Source organism: Eriocheir sinensis, chromosome 24 (assembly GCF_024679095.1).
Source record: "Eriocheir sinensis breed Jianghai 21 chromosome 24, ASM2467909v1, whole genome shotgun sequence".
NCBI classification, from domain to species: domain Eukaryota; kingdom Metazoa; phylum Arthropoda; class Malacostraca; order Decapoda; family Varunidae; genus Eriocheir; species Eriocheir sinensis.
In genome coordinates, this window is record NC_066532.1 from 5,170,540 (window position 1) to 5,181,629 (window position 11,090).

At 40.0% G+C, this 11,090-nt stretch overlaps 1 non-coding gene across 1 annotated transcript; it reads right to left on the reverse strand.

The window, feature by feature from the left end:
- Positions 1–588: 588 nt before the first annotated feature.
- On the reverse strand, positions 589–660 carry Trnah-gug (transfer RNA histidin (anticodon GUG)). The gene has a single exon. It is a non-coding gene; the product is annotated as a tRNA-His (tRNA).
- Positions 661–11,090: the final 10,430 nt, after the last annotated feature.

Here is an 11,090-nt window from a genome sequence, read left to right on the forward strand (position 1 = left end):
CCACCGCCTAGTTACCATATTTCCCTACCCATTTTTATCATTTCATTTTCTTCGTCACACGCACGCCGACAACAAATCATGCTAAGCCAGAGGGACGTAGGGATGGTATTGCAAACAAATATATCAGCAGTAAACACATATATGAGTAATACAAATTGAAAGAGGCGATACTATTACCTCCACAGTGTGATGTAAGTGAACACCAAGCTTGTGCAATCAATGTTAAGTGACGCATTTATCAAGAAGGACACAGGGAACGCGTGCCGATCGGTTCCGCATCAGCTTCAGGGAACGTAAACACTTCTCGCAATGCATTCCTCTGTCACACACACACACACACACACACACACACACACTATACTATTTTTTTCATCTTTATGTTCTTCATAATTGTTATTTTTTCCAGTAAGTGCTCTGTTATTTGCATTTTCGTTCCTATTCGCATTTGTTTTTTCCCTATAACTGTTCTTTTAATTGTTTTCTTTTTCTTTTTTCTCTATCTCATAACCCCTCATCTCCTCTCTCTCTCTCTCTCTCGCACTTTATCTCTCTCGCGTTACATAAAGATAAAAAGGAAGAGGTCCCAATTGCCGTGACCAGGATTCGAACCTGGGTTATTGCGGCCACAACGCAATGTACTAACCACTATACGATCACGGCCGCCACCTCTGTGCTAAGTTACTGGAAATAAAGACGTAGTGACTGATGATGATTGGGGAGTGAAAAGAATATGGTTAATGGTGAGAGAGAGAGAGAGAGAGAGAGAGAGAGAGAGAGAGAGAGAGAGAGAGAGAGAGAGAGAGAGAGAGAGAGAGACGACTAGATAAATAGATGAGAAAAAAAAGGAGAGAAAGAAGGAGAAAAGAAAGGAGGAGGAAAGGTAAAAGGAAGAAGGAAAGGTAAAAGGAAGAAGGAAAGAAAGAAAAGGAAAGAAACGAAAGAAGGAAGGAAATAAAGGAAAGAAGGAAGGAAAGGAAAGAAACAAGAAAGAAGGAAAAAAAGAGGAAAAGAAAGTGTAAAAATGAATGAATGAGAGAGAGAGAGAGAGAGAGAGAGAGAGAGAGAGAGAGAGAGAGAGAGAGAGAGAGATGCACGTCTGTTCCGTTTCCTGCTTCCTCAGTTTTCTTAGATATTTTTTTTATACTTCTCTCTCTCTCTCTCTCTCTCTCTCTCTCTCTCTAATGACATCGCAAAGTACTATATATATTTTCCCTCCAGCTCCTTGTCAAACCCTTTCACTAGTTCAATAAAATCATGGTCTTATTTTCATTTTTTTCTTTTTTCTTTTTTTTCTTGCTCTCTTTACACTTACGCTCCCTACCTCCTTATCTTCTTTCCTCTTCCTTCCTTTCCCCTCCTTCTCCTCCTTCCCTTCATTTTACTTCCGTTCTTTCTCTTATTCCTATTTCCTTTTACCCTATTTTTCATCCTTTCTCTTCACACATATATTCTTTCCTCTTTCCTTTCCTTCCTATCTTCCTCCTCCTTCTCCCTCCTTTCCTTCTCTTCACACTTAGCTTCTCCCATTTCCTTCCTTTTTCTTTTTTTCCTTATCTTACACCTATTTCATTTTTCCCTCTCTCCTTTTTTCCTATTCCTTCCTTTCACTCACATGCTTCTCACTTCCCTTCTCATTCCTCCCCTCTTCCTCCTCCCTTCTTCTTATCATACTTGGCTTCTCCCCTTCCTTTCCCCTCTCCCTTCCTCCTCTTTTTTTCTCAGTGGGACGCCAACTCATCATCAACTCAAAGGAAAATAAAATAAAAAATAAAAACTGCATCGTCCAGTTTATTTTGGTTTAGTCATTCTCATCGTACTCTGACTAGCATTATTTTTTTTGTCCATGTCTTGAAATTAATGCAAAGTAATGTACAGTTTTCTCTTTCTCTCACACACACACACACACACACTAAAGTTGGTATATCGGAGAAGGAAATGAAGGTGAAATTGAAGGCGAAGAAAAGTGGGTAAAAGAAAATGATATGCTCAACTTGTAATGACGTAAAATTCGGAGAAGATGAAATCGTCTCCGGATGAAAATGAGACGAGACTGATACGTGTGAACCTCTTGGCTTGTGTAGGACTGAGTGAAAGTGAGATTGCTGGAGGAAGAAAGTGACGGAGGAAAAGGAAAATCTTGACCGTGGGTAGGTGAAAGTGTGGGAAGGTGAGTGTGTTGGTGAGGAAGAAGGAGAATGAGATGCAAAAAAAGGGGGATGAGTGAATGAAGCACAATACGAAGGAGTTTTGTGAGAGAAAATGCGGAAGAAAAAAAAAAAAGGTGTATAAAGTGACTGAAAGTGATAAATGCAAGAATGAGTGTGAGTAAGAAAACAAGATAATTAAAATGTGAATGGGAAAATGAAGCACAATAATTGAAGGTGAGTTGTGTGAAAGAAAATGAGGAAGAAAAATAAAAAAAGGGTGTATAGATGAGTGACTGAACGTGATAAATGCAAGAATGAGTGTGAGGAAGAAAACGAGATAATTAAAATGTGAATGGGAAAATGAAGAACAAGAGAGAGTGAAAGGAGAGAGAGAGAGAAGAGAGAGAGAGAGAGAGAGAGAGAGAGAGAGAGAGAGAGAGAGAGAGAGAGAGAGAGAGAGAGAGAGAGAGAGAGAGAGAGAGAGAGAGAGAGAGAGAGAGAGAGAGAGAGAGAGAGAGAGAGAGAGAGAGAGAGAGAGAGAGAGAGAGAGAGAGAGAGAGAGAGAGAGAGAGAGAGAGAGAGAGAGAGAGAGAGAGAGAGAGAGAGAGAGAGAGAGAGAGAGAGAGAGAGAGAGAGAGAGAGAGAGAGAGAGAGAGAGAGAGAGAGAGAGAGAGAGAGAGAGAGAGAGAGAGAGAGAGAGAGAGAGAGAGAGAGAGAGAGAGAGAGAGAGAGAGAGAGAGAGAGAGAGAGAGAGAGAGAGAGAGAGAGAGAGAGAGAGAGAGAGAGAGAGAGAGAGAGAGAGAGAGAGAGAGAGAGAGAGAGAGAGAGAGAGAGAGAGAGAGAGAGAGAGAGAGAGAGAGAGAGAGAGAGAGAGAGAGAGCAGAGTGAAGGTAAGTGTGTTTGCGAGTCAGGAAAACAAATATAAATGAAAGAAGAAAAAAAATATGAGGTGCGTAAACTTGGTAAATACAGTTTGGTGAAGGTGATTGGGTTGAGGAAATGATTGGCAACGAGAAGGAAAAAAAAAAAAAAAAAAAAGCAAGGCGAATGAGTTAGAACAGACTGAAAAAAAATGATAAAAAATAAGTAGAACAAAAAAATAAGCTTCGTGCTAATTATTATTATTATAGCGAACAGGGTGACGCAGAATGTTGTTGCGAAATGTTTAGTGGTTCATAGTGAAGGTCTATCTATCTATCTATCTATCTATCTATATCAATACTAAAGTTCAATAGGCACTAAAGTAATATATATGTGGCAGTAGTCTAAGTAAACTCTATTTATCTATCTATCTATCAATCTCTATCTATCTATCTGAATATCTCTCATCCTGTCTATCTCTGTCCCTTCTCTTCTCTTCTCTCTCAATACAAAAGGTCACTAATAACGAGGTCTATAATTTTTTTGCATCGATAAGCATGTATGATAAGTATATACTGGATGCGTATTTGATGTAGCTAAGTTAAGTATGTTTGGAATGTATGTTAAGTAGCTTCTGTTAGAGTCAAGTACCCTCTAAGTATATCATCCATTCACGTGTATAATAGTTAACTTTCTATATTAACCTTTTCTTGGGTCTGTGTTAATCCCCCAAATCCATCTCCTCTTTTTTTCTCCACCTTTTTCCTTCATTTCTTTCTTTTTTCACTTTTTTCACTACTTCGCTTTCTTTCCTTCCTTCTCTGTTTTCCTGTTTCCGTTCTTCTATCTTTCCTTCTGTCCTTCCTCCTCTCTTTCCTATCATTCTTTCCTCGTTTCCTTTCTTTCCTCCCTTTCATCTTTCCTTCTTTCCTTTATAAAAATACATCGCGTTCTTTACCTTTCAATTTCGTGTGTGTGTGTGTGTGTGTGTGTGGTGTGGTGTGGTGTGGTGTGGTGTGGTGTGGTGTGTGTGTGTGTGTGTGTGTGTGTGTGTGTGTGTGTGTGTGAATGAGACGCTCCTCAACCTACCCCACGCGACCTTCCCTTCCTCCTTCGCTTCGGCAATTCATCAAGGTAAACACGAGCCTTCCAACCCACGTGCAAAGGCCGGAAAGGGAAGAGAAGCAAGCGGGAAGGACTGATACGCGAGTGACCCGGATAATGAGACACTGGAAAAAGGAAGCGAACGCGGAAAATGAAGACGCACGAACAAGATGAATACAGACAATAGGAATACAGGCAAACTAAGAAAATAAATACGTACAAATAACACAGAAAGACGAGGAGATAGTGTATGATGTTATGTTCTATAGAGAGGAAAAAAAGGATTATAAGATGAATAAGTATCTTTTTTTACAGTAGAGGAAGCAGTTCAAGGCCAAAAAAAGAAAGAAAAAAAAATAATGAAAGAAAAGCCCGCTACTCACTGCTCCTACAAAGAGTCAAGAGGAGTGGCCGAAAGAGGTCAATTTCGGGAGGAGAGGGTCCTGATGATGACCTTCAATGAATTGCAATAGAAAAGGATGAAATATGAGGAAATACAGTATAACGAGGCCTTAAGAGATTGGAATAACGAAAAATAATGAAAATGATAATAATGAAACGATAATAATGAACAAAAAAATGGTATGCAAATGAAATACAACACTTGCTTACAAATCAATACATCAACAGACGAAAAATGAAAGTGTGACGTTCTTAATAGATTCGAATGATAAAGAAAGTAAATTAAAATGATAATGTTGATTGGTGGTTATGTAGATACAGGATAACATGTTTTAATAGATTGGAGTAAGAAAAATGATAATGACAAGATGTTAAATGGAACACGAAACAAACTAACAAATTAATACTAAAATAGACAAGGGATTACAGGAAGAGTTCGTCCTGACAGATTGCAATGAAAAAAAAAAGTTAGTAAAATGACAATGTTAAATGGAGGTTACGGAAATACGGAGAGTGAAATATAAAGATTGGAGTAACGGAAAAACTAAAATAAAAAATGACCTTATATAAAAAAATAGATAAAAATAGACGAAGAATCCAGGGTGACACAGCACTAATACACAGGAAATAAAATAATAAAATGAATATGTTAAAAGGTTACAGAAATGCAGAGGTTGAAATATAAAGACTGAAGTAATGAAAAATAATACAACAAAAATGACGTTAGACCAAATGAATATGTTAAAAGAAGGTTACAAAAATAGAGGTTGGAATATAAAGATTGAAACAGAAGTGACGTTTGACCAAATACAACACACACACACACACACACACACACACACACACACACACACACACACACACACACACAACGCATAAAATATAAAGGAACAAGGAACATAAAAAAAGAGAGACAGCTGAGGAAGGAGAGAAAGAGGAAGAGGAGTAAGGATGTGCATAGGAAAGAAACACCAAAAAAAGACATAATAAAGAGAGAGGAAAAGAGAAAAGTGAGAGGTAAAGGAGAAGAAGAAGAGAGACGAGAGATGTAGGAGAGAGAGCATCAGCGTGGAAAACGATACAACGACTCTACAACGCAAAGACAATACGAAAATGACATAGAACTTACGATAACATGGCAAAAGATACGTAAAAAATATATATATGTAAAGTGAACTAAGTAAGGTAGATAAGAATGCAGACAGACAGAGAGAGAGAGAGAGAGAGAGAGAGAGAGAGAGAGAGAGAGAGAGAGAGAGAGAGAGAGAGAGAGAGAGAGAGAGAGAGAGAGAGAGAGAGAGAGAGAGAGAGAGAGAGAAGAGAAGAGAAGAGAAGGCCGTGAAGAAGAGAGAAGAGAAAAAAAAGTAAGAAGAGGGAAGAGAAAAAAAAGTAAGAAGAGAAAAAGTAAGAAGAGAAAAAGTAAGAAGAGAAAAATTAAGAAGAGAAAAAGTAAGAAGAGAAAAAGTAAGAAGAGAAAAAGTAAGAAGAGAACACATAAAGCTAAAAAGAAAAGCCACGTTAGGAGGAAGAGAAGAGGGGAAGGAGAAGAGAAAAGGGCGAGAATGAACCCCATGAAGAAGAGACAGGAGGGGGGGGAGAAGAGAAAGGTTAAGACACGTAGGGAAAAAAAAAAGACCTGTTAGAAGGGAACGCAGAGGGAGAGAGTAAAGACAGGTTTGTAAGAGAGAGGAAAAGGAGGAAGAGGAAAGAAAGGTAGAAAATAAATTAACATAAAAAAAAGAGACCGCTGAGAGAGAGAGAGAGAGAGAGAGAGAGAGAGAGAGAGAGAGAGAGAGAGAGAGAGAGAGAGAGAGGTGAGCTAGTCAATCATTACCTTGAAGACGTGATAACAACGAGACGTCTTTGTGCAACCTTCCCACAATCACCTCTCTCTCTCTCTCTCTCTCACAAGCTTACAGATGAAACACGCTACACAGGTGCACAAATTCTAAACGCCACTGTAACAGACTTTTTTTCATCAGTGCTGCAAAGGGTTAAGGACACGGGTGCATTTCCGTTCAGGCGAGGCGCAGGCCGCAAGGTGATCTTTACGTTTGCACCTGTGAATTCCCTGACAGGTGCTGTTTTTCTTGTTCCTTTCAGTTCCCTTTATCGTGCGTATCATCGGTGGCAGAATAGAGGCGGACAAAGACGAGAAGGTGAGTGTCGCCTGGATACAGCACACACACACACACACACACACACACACACACACACACACACACACACACACACAAGAAACAGTAACATACATACAAACATAATAGGAACATAGCAGGAAAAAGAAGAAAAAAAAAAGGAGAGAGAAGAACAATAACAAGAACAATAATAACAGAAAGACATACAAACCAAAATCTCTTCTCCTCCTCTATTTCCTCCTCCTCCTCCTCCTCCTCCTACTACTACTACCACAAAACACACACACACACACACACACACACACACACACACACACACACACACACGCGCGGAAGCCACTCTCGCACATGTATTTGTCTAACATCATTTGCACTTCAAGCGTCACGACACACATAATCCACTTAGTGTGTGTGTGTGTGTGTGTGTGTTTCTTGGGAGGAAAAGGAGGATGAGAGGGAAGAGACGGGAAGGAAGGTATGTAGGTTAGAGAGGGAAAGTTTGTGAAAGGGAAAGAGGATGAGGAATGGAAGGGATGAGAAGGGAACCGGAGTGACGGGAAGGGAAGGGAAGGGACGGGACTGGAATGGAAAATTAGGAGAGGGAAGGAATAGGAAGGGAAGGGAAAGTATGGGAAGGAAAACACATGACTAGAAGAAAAAGGGAGGGGGAAGGAATGAGAAGGTAATAGGGGATATGAAAAAAAATAAAGAGAATGGAAGGGAAAGAAGGGACGGAAAGGGAGGAATATGGGAGGGAAAGGAAGGGGAAAAGAAGAAACGCGAAAGAAGGAAGGGGGGAAGGAATGAATGAAAATAAAAACAATGAGAAAGGAAGAAAAAAGACAGAAAGGGACAGGTTAAAAAGGGAAAGGAAGGAGGAGAAGAAAGGTGGAAGAGGAGGAAGGGAAGAGGAAGGAATGAACGTGAAGAGAAGGGAAGGAAAAGGGACGTAACGGGAAGAGAAGAGAAGAAAAGATAAGAAAAAGGAAGAAAGAGAAAAGGTAAGATAAGGCAAGTGAAGGGAAGGGAAGAAAATGGAGGGGAAGGAATGGACAGAAAGGAAGGGAAGGAACGGGAAGGGAAGAAAAGGGGAATTATAAAGGAAGAGGAATTGAAAACGGGAATGGGAGGGAAAGAACAGAGAATACAAGGAAGGACAAGGAAAGGGAAAGAAGGAACGGGAACGGGGGATATAGTAAGGCTGTGTAAGGGAGTATTGCACGACGCAGTTCCCGGGAGTCACGAGGAAGTGGCTGGCGGCGGCGGCGGCGACACTCTCAAGGTAACAACAGGCGGCTAATGACGCGGCCAGGTGTGGAACGTGAGGCGGGGCAGGTGTAGGGAGGGTGACTTTGTATACACCTCTCTCTCTCTCTCTCTCTCTCTATCTTTTTGTTATTGTGTTGTTCTTATATTGTTTTGTTGTATTTCTTTTTTTTCTTCTTTTTTTTTCTCATTTTCTTTCTTTTTTCCCATTCAAATTTCTTTTTCTTCCTTTTCCTCTTTTTTTCTCTTTTCTTGTCTTTTTTACCCCTTCTCTTCTCTTCTCTCTCTCTCTCTCTCTCTTTTTAAAATTGCACCAACTGACCCCATTTCTTGCAGTTCTCTTTCTTTCCTTTTTGTTTATGAATGTCTGTCTGTCTGTGTTTGTCTGTCTTTCTATCTGTCTGTCTGTCCGGCCCGATTTAAATTCCATGCACCTACTGGCCCCGTTTTCAGCTTTTCTCTTCCTTTCTTTATTCCTTTTTTTCAGTAGCTCAGGTGTGTTAGCAGGTAAGATCTCTCCTCCTCCTATTCTTTTCTCCTCCTCCTCCTCCTCCTTCTATTTTTCATCGTGTCCTCTTCACCTCTTCTATGTCCATCTCTGTTTTTCTTTCCGCTTTCCCTTTTCCATCCTGTTGCTGTGTTGAAAGGTGAAGTCCCCGCTGTGTTACTTTCCTTTTCGTCCTTTCCTTTTTTTCACTCTTCCTTTTCGTATTGTGCGGGAGGTAAAACGATGTCTACTCTTCCCTCTTATTTATTTTCTATTTTATTTTCCTCTGTTTTTCTTTTGCTATATTGAAAGAAAAGTTCCATCCGCATAGCTTTTATTTTTCACTCCTCCTCCTGCCACTGCGTCGAAGGTAAATCTGCATCTGCCTTCCCTCTCATATCCTTTCTATTTCTTTCTCTTCCTCCGTCTCCTAATGCTGAAAGTCCCCCTCGGTGTTACTTTCCTTTTCCGCCTCTCCTTTTTCACTCTTCCTTCTTGCACATCGTTGAAGGGAAAGCCCCCGAGAGTGTGTGTACCTCATTTTTTCCCCTCTCCTTGCAGCCTCCCATCCGCAGGTGTTCGCGGGGTCACCCTCACTCAACTCTTTTTCTCCTTTTCCTTTCTTTCTCTCTTCCTTATTTTTTCCCTACTACCCGCCTTTTTCTCCTTTTCCTTTCTGTTGTCTGTCCCCAGGTGTGTAGATGGTCCTGTCATTCCTGTCGGGTGAGATCTCTGCTAATCACTTCATCTTCATCTTCATCTCTTCCCTTTCTCCTGCATTGCTTCTCTCTGCTTCAGGTGCAATGTAAGGTAATGTTGTAAGGTAGGGTAAGGTAATGTCCCCCTTCCCTTCCCTTCCTACTCTCTCTCTCTCTCTCATTAGGTAAGGTAAGGTAAGGTAAGGTAAGGTAGTGTGTCAGCTTTTATCCCTTTCCTCCCTTTTCTACCCTTTCTCCTCCCTTATATTTCTTCCCTTCATGTGTTCTAAGGTAAGGTAATGTGTCCTCTTCTACCCCCTTCCTCCTCCTCGTCCTGTATCTCTGCTCAGGTGTTGTCAGGTGGGATCCTTGCCTCCCACACGCTCCTCCTCCTCTTCCTTCTCTTCTCTTCTCACAACCTTGCTCGCTGGGCCTTGAATTAACATACCAATCACCGCCCTGTCTCCCTCTCTCCCTGCCTCGCTGTATCTCCCTCTCTCTGTCTCTGTGTATATGTTTGTTTGTCTCTGTCTCTCTCTCTCTCTCTCTCTCTCTCTCTCTCTCTCTCTCTCTCTCTCTCTCTCTCTCTCTCTGTGTCTGTCTGTCTTTTGTTGTCTCGCTGTCTCTGTCTCTCTCTTTTCGTCTTTCACTTTCTTTTTCTTACTTTTTCTCTTTCCCTTTCTCTTTCTCTTTCTCTGTCTCTCTATTTGTTTATGTTTACTGATTTGGTTCATATTTTCGTCTATTTTTTTCTTTCTTTCTGTCTATCTGTCCGTCTATCTATCTTTGTCTCCTTCTATCTGTCTGTCTCTCATTCTACATTTTCTATTGGTCTATCTGTCTATTTGTCTGTCTGTCTGTCTATCTTTGTCCACTTCTATCTCTCTGTCTGTCTCTGTCTCTCATTCAACATTTTCTGTTTGTCTATCTGTCTGTCTATCTTCGTCCACTTCTATCTCTCTGTCTGTCTCTGTCTCTCATTCTATACTTTTTTTTATTTCTTTCTGTCTGTCTATCTGTCTTTGTCTCCTTCTATCTCTCTGTCTGTCTCTGTCTCTCATTCTATACTTTTTTATTTCTTTCTGTCTGTCTATCTGTCTTTGTCTCCTTCTATCTCTCTGTCTGTCTCTGTCTCTCATTCTACATCTTTTTCCTCCGCTTCCTGGGTCGTTTATCGTTTTCTTTCTTTTCATCTTTTTTTTTATTTTTTTTTTTTTTTTTTGCTGCACGTGTAAATTGCTACCATCATCATTTCCCAGGGTGATTTGACTCTCATTTTCATTCCAGTGTTTTTTTCCTCTCCTTCCGCTTTTTTTTTCCCCTCTTGTAATTCGATACGTCGTGAAGGCAAGGCAAGGTCGCAGCGGCAGACAAATAAGTGAAAAATAATAAAAGAGAAGAATGAATAAAATGAGGACGAAGAGAATAAAAAAAAGGAGAAAAGAATAAAACAAAATAAGAAAAATATATACAAGAAAAAAAATAATAAATAGATAATAAAAATAAAATAAAATAAAAATAAATAAAATAAAAAGAATAAAAGAGGAAACAATATTAAAGAAAGAAAAAAATAATAGAAGAAAAAAAGAATAATAAAATGAAATATAAGAAGAATATAATACAAAACAAAACATAGAGAGAATAAGAATTAATACATGTAATTACATACAAAAATATACGTTACAGATACACATAGAAACATTCAAAAGAGGGATTCATTATAAAAATCACCATGTTAGTCAGTTGTCACCCTTCCCCCTCTTCCCCTAACCTTGGAGGAAGCGGAGTAGAATAATAGAATGTGAGATAATAGAACGTAGAGAATAGATTAGATTATTGGGGCGTTTGGTTTTGGCGCCGCAAATGCATGGGGAACGTACAGAGAGGAAGGTCAAAAGCAGGTGAGAAGGTGCAGAGAAGGTGTGTAATCAACGTGTTCTGTCACTTCTAACACAAGGTACAGAATCGTGGCGCCTCACACAATAAT